This window comes from Accipiter gentilis, chromosome 28 (assembly GCF_929443795.1).
Source record: "Accipiter gentilis chromosome 28, bAccGen1.1, whole genome shotgun sequence".
Taxonomy (NCBI): Eukaryota; Metazoa; Chordata; class Aves; order Accipitriformes; family Accipitridae; genus Astur; species Astur gentilis.
Genome location: NC_064907.1, coordinates 1,199,023 through 1,208,080, shown reverse-complemented (window position 1 = coordinate 1,208,080; position 9,058 = coordinate 1,199,023). Strand labels below are relative to the sequence as shown.

Sequence of the window (9,058 nt, the reverse complement as noted above, 5' to 3'; positions counted from 1 at the left end):
TTAAATATGTGACCAAGCTAAAGGGAATTAGGTGCAGAGTCTCAGCTGAATTTCAGTAGCATATGGCTACATATTGCCCTGGAAAATTCCATTAGAACCTGTTCATTTCTTGACTTCAGTGTTTCTCCTTCATTTGTCCTATATCTGGGGACACAGGGATAAGGGTGCTTTTGTTTCTCATTTTGCTCTCTCTGTTTAGATTGATAGGCCCCATCTCAAAAGGGCTATCACAGTCTGACTAGACAATGTCTGGCACAATGCAGTCCCATAATCTGTGCTGTAAAAATGCTAGATACCAAAATTAAAATGATCTCCAGTATTAATAATGCACTCATCACTCTACTATCCAAACACAAAAGGTAGTGATGTTGCCCATTAAGTACAACTAATCCCCATAAGTGGGATTGCTCACGTATTTTGCATCATCTATAGAGTCACCTGGTCTTAAAGATGCTATGAATGCCAGAGTGTTTTAAATTGTTCTGTTCCTGATAGTTTAAATTCCTAAATTTAAACACAGCAAATTGTGAAGTCAGAAACAAACCTGAAGTGATCAACAGGGATGTGTTTAACTTTCCATTGTGCTTGCCTCTACTGTCGATTAAGGCTTATCTACTGCTTGGTGTTAGTCATTAAAAAAAAAAAAAAAAGTAGTAGTTATGGAGCACATAGTGCCATGTTCCAGTCAAATGCTTTAGCGAAGGCTGCTGTTATGAAAAGGATTTTCTAATAAGGTGAATAATGATCTTCAGATTCTGACCTCCTGGCACGGCAGTGAGATTTATCAGGAGGAGCATGTGACTAGTTAAGACACACAGCCCCAGCTTGAAGGAAACAGCTGCTCATTTCATGCTTTAGCACTTGGCAGCTGGACAAGGAAGGGTGATGTTTGTGTTGAATACCTCTGCAGAACCAAGTACAGTAAGTGATTTTCCCTGGTTTTGTTTTTTGTTTGTTTGTTTGTTTGTTTTCCCTAAACTGCTACTGCTTTCCTATTTTCATCCTAGACCTTTTGTAAAAACACTTAAGGGTGAAGGTGTCACTTCATTGATAAGCAGTCATTCATGCTCAGAATGCCTATATTTTTCTGACCTGTGATTAACAATAGCATTGGTTTTGCTTTTGCAGGAGCAAGGTAGGTAGGGTGTTTTGTCCTCATGCTAGCCAGGGAGGGAAAATGGTGTTTATTTACTCAGATGATGGAGTGAAGAGATTGTTTATGATGAACATATTTTCCTTTCTCTGTAAAGCTATTCAATAGGTAATGATGCAACTTGAGTATAGAGCGATTTCAGTATTTGGCTTAAAAGTACTCATGTTAGGAATTGACAGAAGTACCCCCTCAAAATAGTGTGATTTATCTGAAGACAGTTGCTTGTAACTGGTTACTTTTTGGGGGTGAATGCAGAGATTTTGGGGGAAGAAAAAGGTAGAAGCAGAGAAATACAGAAAGACAGTGAAGATGCACTGATTAAGATATAATTGAGTAATTCTGGATAATAATGCATAATTAGATTGTGAAGATTGAAAAAATCCACCCTAAAACCAGAAAGCGAGTCTCCTAAATATCACCAAGTTTTAAATTCAATTTATTTTGGGATACTTTCATTTTTTATGTTTTTGCTTCACGAATGATTGATTTCCCCATCTGATAATTTTTGACTGTTACAGTCTGAAGTTTTGCTTTAAAACACAGGAATTAGAGTATTGGATATATATGAAGGAGCTTTTGATCAATTATTCACATAGACATGAATTAGGTTTTTTTGAGGAAGACTTTGGAGGAATGGGAACAAATGAATGGGTGATGGACCTTGATATGTGATGAGACTGAGGGATGCCAAGTGCTTTGGGGAAAGTTAAAGAGGGGCAGAGGTAGAGAGCAGTGGGGTCCTGTTGAGGAAGGTGTATATCAAGTCAAAAAGCCTGAATTTCAGAACAGGACCAAGGGTAAACCCCGGCAGGTTTAGTGAATCATGTGGTCCCTCCTTTAAAGATGGGGAGAATAATCCTTATTCAAAGACTTCTCACATAAGAAAGAAACTTTTTATTTCTCCCTGAAGAATTTTATTTTTCTTTTAAACCATAGTTTATGGCTTTTCTGGCTAACTGGAAATTTTATAAGAAAGTGTCAATCAGTTTCAATTGTTCACAAGACCAGAAGTCTGCCTGGCTTCCTGCCTGTTCACGTCTCCAGGGGTAGACTGCCTTTGAACCAAGAGCTCAAGTACTATCAGGTTGCAGTTACACTGCAACCCTCCCATGCAGATGGCACGCAACACTATAAATGCAGCAGGCCTACGGCCCCTGAAGTGCCTGGCTTTGAGCTGAGGAGCCCCCAGTCCCCCAGGAACCTTGGCTGGAGTGGGGCCCTTCAGGCCTGTCTGGGTCTCCATCCCATGTGGTGCAGGGAGAATAACTGGTCTGCTCTCACTTTTTTATTCTGATCCCAGAATAACTTCCTTTTTCTTCAGAGCTGTAGGAATTCTTCATTTTGGGTAAGACTATGCCACGGTGTGCTTGTTTCCACACATTGTATTTTACGTTTGTGATCAATATTCTCTGTTAAGCAAACTGCCCAGTCAGATGAAAAGGATTGTTGAAGGGCCATGCTTTGAAACCAAGTTAAACCCCAAACCCACCAGAAAAGAGATAGAAGCTCAGACCATTCCTGCTGTACCTTCTTCTCCCCTGCCTCTGGCACAACCACTGTGCCAGGGTTGGTGCAGAAGGCTGATGTAAAGCCATATGGTTCTGCATCAGCTGGATTACAAGCCAGCTATATGTGCTTCTTGTGCAACTGATTTTATTCTCAGGCATCCCTGGGAATTAATCATAGTGTAAAAGGGAACTCATGATGATTGCATAGTAAACATTAGATAACTGCACTGCTGAACTTGCCTTCAAGTAATAATGTCTGAAAACACATTGTCACAGCGGTCACTGAATTATCTCAAAGAAATGTGGTGGGAGAGGTCAGTTTTGTGCCTCCATGCTGTTGATTATTAAGGTCATTCACAATAAGGGAGAATAACTCATCACTTTGATCTGCAAAATTTAAGGTAAACAACCCAGCTTTATTTAGAGCTGCCAGCTGTCATTGCTGTATCTTATTTTGAATGAAATTCGAGACTCATGGGGAGACTTTTAAATCCTCTGTCCACAAAATAAAGAAAATGTGATCAACATTACAAGATTCTCAAGGGTAGAGTTGTTTCAGTCCTTATCACCAACCCATTTTGTAGGGATGGATACTTGCTGTTAAACACAGACAGTGTACTTCAAGAAACTAGAGTATTGCAGTCTTCAGGCTCTCCTCACTTTATGGCTTTTCTGATGAATTCCAACTGCAACATCTGTTACTGCAGCACCAGTCATGGAACACCACTTGGGCACACAGTGATTTTGCGCTTGACCAGAAGACACAACATCTGTACCACCACTCTTTTATATTATTTTATAATATCCTGATCTCACAAAACCACGTGCTCAGTTTTTTTAATATACCCCCCCATTACGTTCATGTAGGTCAAGGCAGGTCTGCATAGGCATGAATTACATGAATTAAATTTCAGCATGCTTTGTTTGGGGAAGTGCTCGGCCCTTGCATTTCCCATTGATGCATCTCCAGAAAGTCCAATACCTACCAGAAGTTGTTCATCCTGGATTTTTTTTATTGCATAGTAGAGGAGATTCAGTAACAGTGTGAGCATTGCTGTGCCTCTGCAGAAGCTCAGTGCACATTCATATCACTGAGAGCCTTGTAAGGTTCCTGTTAAATCCTTTTCCTTTACTCTGAGGAAATGATCAGGGCAGCCTTACAGCTCTCTGAATGGACCTATTTCTGCTCTGTAGCAAAACATCTCACTGAATAGTAACCACAGTTTTGCCAGCACCTCTCTAGTCAAAAATACCATTATACAGAGAAGCCACTCCCAGGATGTTCCTGAATAGAGGAAACTACTTTTAAAAATACTGAAGGGGTACTTATGTGCTTTTCTTTTTTTCCTAAGCTGCTGGGCCTGGCTACAGAACATTTGTACAGGTACTCTAAACATCTTGCACAGAATGTTTTCCATTAATGTGTTTGTGGCATAATCACTTTTCACTGCTAAATTTGATAGACGTGTTGTCATGTTGGCCCTTTCTTTTGAGTCAGCAATGGCAATGTCTTATACCCGAGTGTTTGAATAAAAAAGCTGAAACAAATTCTCAGGTCTTCTGATTTTTTCTGTTCATTGCTTTTCTCTGAGTTTTTTCTATTCAATGTGAGTAGCCAGTGCAGTAGTACTTTTCATTAATAGATTTGCTTATTGGCATAACATATCTAAAAGCCACATGACCACCAGATTAGAGGTTTTGGGACAGGGGAGAACTTTTCTTTTGCTGTGAAGGTAAAAGAACATCAGCTGCAAGCACTGGCAATATCAACAAAACAGACTTGGTGAGTCCAGTTCAGATACAAAGACTAATCCTGCAAATGCAAGGTATTTGCTGAGCTGAACTCATGAGTGGTCCCATCAGAAAGTTCATATTACCTCTAAGTGTGTATAGGGTTGGGGTCAAAGTGTGGGCGTGTGGAAATACCCACACGACTGATGTTTACAGCTCAGCAGAAAATACAATTACCCCTGAGATTTACACTGGTTGTTTTGGTGGCCATCTGCTGTCTCACTTCTCTGAATAACTGCTCCCCTTGCTGCAGTATCCTCTGACATCATTCAAATAGGTGAACTAGTTTGACTCTCTCTACATTGTACTCTCCCACCTGTGATTTATGCGTATTCTCTTTACTAATGACCTGGAGTTTCTCAGGCAAGGGGAGAAGGCTTCAACGTCTCAAGAACCTGCCACACATAATTGTGCAAAATTAGTGAAACCTGAGCTATTCCTGTTCAGATACTTTATATATTTAGTTCCTGCAAACAGAAAATAACCGTATCATCTTAAATGAACACAAATTTAATATTAGCGATTCAGCATAATGTCTGCTTTGGACTACCACAAAAGTCATTCCAAGCTTAATATACCAGTAGCTAATATATATTGATATTACATGTTATGCATAACAATACATTTCCATATACAACTCCTTCTGCTACTGTTAAAACTACCTCTATTTTCAACCCCTACTATGGAAACAGATGTTCCACTCAGAGTAGTGGTGGGCTTGTGCAAGAGAGTCTGGAGTGTGGGAAGTGTGTGCAGGAACAGGATCTCCAAGATGAACAAGGATTTTCCATTCCTTTTGAAGTATATTTTGCTCCCTATGCCTGAAACAGGTTGATAATTTTCAATGTAGAAATCAGTCTTAGAGGCTAGTATTTAAGTAAGTCGTACATGATATGGTCAAATAGATTGAACGTGACTTATATTGGGTATATTTGCATGCTTGCTAAACGTATTGATGAGGCTGCCTTTGACACGTGACCCAAGGTTGCATATATTCTTTGTCATGATGCTATATTCTTTTTCACGTTCTTTAAAAAGACATAACATTCCTCCAGCTTAAACTCTGGTTTCACCAAATTGGATTTCCTTAATCTGAATTAGCATTATTACTGATAAGATTCCATTCATAACCCATAATTTACTTAGGTCCACCCAATCCATAATCTTAGTGCTGGTTCATATGGCATGCATTGATAAGTTATGTTTGTTTTGCAGTGACCCAGTGTTTGAACCCAGAGCTTGTTTGGAAAATTCTGGTGTTGCTAATGGGAAGTAAAAAAACAGTTTATGCAAATATGTAATTGATTACCAGTGGGGCAAATTACATCAGAAAACCTTTGCTGAACTAGGGCTTGAGTCAATTTACTGTCTAGATATATAGGAATTTTTGTCATCTGAATCAGAATAGCCATGACATTCCAGCCTTATTACACTGTTCATGAAATAGCTTCCTTAAAAGACTAATAATAATCTCCTCTGCTAAAGATGTCTTGTCTACTTCAGCTTGCTTACTCATGCTCTGCTTTACCAAATTCATGAACACATACTTCCTGGAACAGCTGCCACCCTTCCTAAAACTTTTGGTTTCCAGGCCCTGCCCTAATGACTGTCTGTATATTTTTATCTTAAGTAAGCATTGGGGCAGGAACTAGAATACACTTTTTCTTCCCTCTTCTTGAGTGAATGCTCTTCCCCTTAAATTATACAGTCATGTTCTTGCTTGCTTTCTCCCTGTGGCCCAAAGAAACTTCATTATTTCATTTAATATGGAATTTCACTGATGTTCTGGGGGACGTAAATCTACTCTGTTGTCTCAGCCAAGACAGTGGGAGATTTACAATCCTTCCACTAATGGGAAGAATTGATCCTGTATCTCTCTCAGCTTTAAGGAATGTTCAGAGGTGTGGGTTAAAGAGCTTGGGCACCACAGCTGCACCTATTCAGTATGGGAGTGACGTGCTAGGTGTGACCAGAGGATGCTTAACACAGACAAGGCAGAGGAGTTTCTGGTGTACAGATCCCACCAATAGGACTAACCTAAGCAGGGAGCTTCTTGGTGTTGCTGACTCTGACAGGCTTCTCGAAGCCCACTGTTGGGCATTTGGGGACTTTAATATTGAAAATGCAGAAAGAAGTTAAAAGCATTAGGCAGTCACCTTCTGGGGGTAAGGAAGTGAGAAGTGAGAGACCAGGCTGAGAATCACACCCCTGGAGTCAGGCCCTGGAAGTGAAAGGGAGCCAGGATTTGGGCACTTAAACCTTCTTTTGGATCTAGTTCTCAGCTAACATTGTGGAACCAAAATAAAAGAGGTGGGTTTTAGATTAATATATCTTAAGTAAAGGCTCTTTTGCAATTTGCTTCATGTCTGTGTTTCAAAATCTGCTCCTTTTGGAATTCTTGCACTGATTTAACTATATTGATTCAGAAATTGGTGTAAACTCTGACTCAGGCATGGTTATCTGGTATACTAGCGCTTATAGAAATATAATTTATTCCTTTAAGTAAGTCTGAAAAGGAGTGAGCTATTTTGAAAGCCTGATTGCAATAGCAGTCAGTCTTTCAATGCTAAATACTGGGGGAGAAAGAAGTCCCTAAGCCTCTATCTCAGCTTCTAAATCAAGATCTTCCTAACATCTTCCACCCTTTAATTTCCTCCCCTTGGTTGACCACTTTTTTCTCTTCATATTAGCTTTACCACGTAGCCACAGGAATTTATTTCTTTTTTATCATTATTGGGGTTAAGCAGACCCTTCAAGAAATTCTGATAAGCTCCTTAAATTTGATAAATACATGCTAAGGAGTAAATAGTGATGAGTTTCCTCTATAAATACAAAGCAGGCAGGCTTGGATAAATTTAATAAGTGTCTTCCAAGTTACTCATGAGGGCGACAAGTATTTGGGGTGGCCTGAACCAGCCACTGCAAAGGCATTATACTACCAATTAACTGAAGGAGTTTTATCCACACAGCCGAAAAGATACTTGGTGGATGGAGTATGTGATTCTCAGCTGCTACAGCTACAGCAGCTGCTCTTGTTGCTTTTCAAATAATGGTGAATCTTTGGCATATCATCTCTGCAAAGGATGCATATTAGGATTTTCTACAGATCTTACTCTTTTAGGCAGAAAATACAGGTTGCACTACAAATACATGAGGTTTAGAGCATTACAGTGTTGTATCTTAAGACATGAGCATTGCAAATTTAACCAATGGGTTTTGGTGAGGTTTGTTTCTCTGAAGTCCTGTTGTAGCAATGTGTTCTGCTGTTGTGGAAGTGGGATATTTGTGTAGCTGCAATCCTGCGTTAAATATTCTTTCATACAATAAATATTTAACTACCAAAATTAATATTAACAAACTAAAGATCAAAGTTACTTGTTTAATGTATTACTTATTAAGGCAGGAACTGTAAGAGGCTTTTCCTCTTTTTTTCTTTGAGAGAGATTTTTTTTTTACACTGCTCCTTCCCCTTTTTCTAATTGTCTTGCTGTTCCATATATTTTTTTATATAGCTCCTTCTTCAGATGAGCTTGTGTTTGTGTTTCAAGTCTTTTGATGAGAAATTTCTCTGTTGCCATTATTCTCTCTTTAAAGAAGGCATTTAACTTGGCTGCAAACTGTCTAATTGTTAGGAAGGTACGTGGTTATTAATAAAACTCACTCTGTTCCAAAAGCTTGGATATAGGAATCAACTGTGGTGACGCTGTTCTCATATCCTGTACTCTGTAGACTTCTTGTATCATGAACAGTTTTAGAGGTTTGCTGTGTGTCTTCATACGGTCATACTAACCAGTGTGTGTTTCTTAGTAGACTGCTTAGTAAGGAAACAAAGTTTAGTCAGCTGACTGACAGTTGCTTTGTTACCTCTGGGAAAAAAAAGTACAAAATGTAGTCAGATGTGCTAGAAGGAGCAAATAATCTCTTCCCTGCTCTTCTCTGTTGGAGGGCTACTGATTTAAAAACCTCTGAACTGGCTTAAGAAACACTGTATGCCTGTGTTTAAAATTCGGTCTTTGCATTATTAAGAAATTTGAAGCTGCCATTGTTTCACCCATCTTCCCAAGGGAAACTCATAGAAAATAACTAGATGTAAGGAACTGCTCATGTATTTTGATGTCCAGCATCCGCTGAATTTCACAAAGATAGATGCTGGATCTCTCCTAACCTCCAGGCTGTGTTTTTACTCTATCAGCTTTTTTGCACGCCTGCTTGCCTGTGAGTTGTGAGTCATCGGTGATTTCTACAGATGCAAAACCATAGCACCGCACAAGGCAGGCGTCCCTGATTCATGTGAGTGTGTGGTAGAAAGCAATTTGCATGAGTTCCTAGGATCACACAGCAGGTCTGTCTGCTGTCATGTGTGTCTGTCAGTGTTTTCTAGCGTACCATTTTAATTTACATTCTCTCTTTAAAGAGCAACTGCTCTCAAATGAATGAGAAGCTGCCACCGGGGAGCGAGAAGGGTTACTGGCCTTTAGCAACCAGTCCATTCTCTCTCTCCTTGTCTGGGACCTATTAGCACATCTGTGGGGAAATAGCAGTTACATGTGAACCATTTTCTATATTCATCAAAGGGAAAATGAAGGAAGATTCCATTAGAAATGCA

The 9,058-nt window shown here is 39.5% G+C and overlaps 1 protein-coding gene across 1 annotated transcript in view; it reads left to right on the top strand.

Annotated features, from left to right (window-relative positions):
- The first annotated feature begins 823 nt into the window (after positions 1-823).
- RASGRP3 (RAS guanyl releasing protein 3) overlaps positions 824-9,058 on the top strand; it is a 50,254-nt gene continuing 42,019 nt past the window's right edge. Inside the window, exon 1 of the mRNA XM_049830822.1 lies at positions 824-921. The gene's annotated coding sequence lies outside the window, so the exon portion shown is untranslated. The remainder of the gene's footprint in view (positions 922-9,058) is intronic.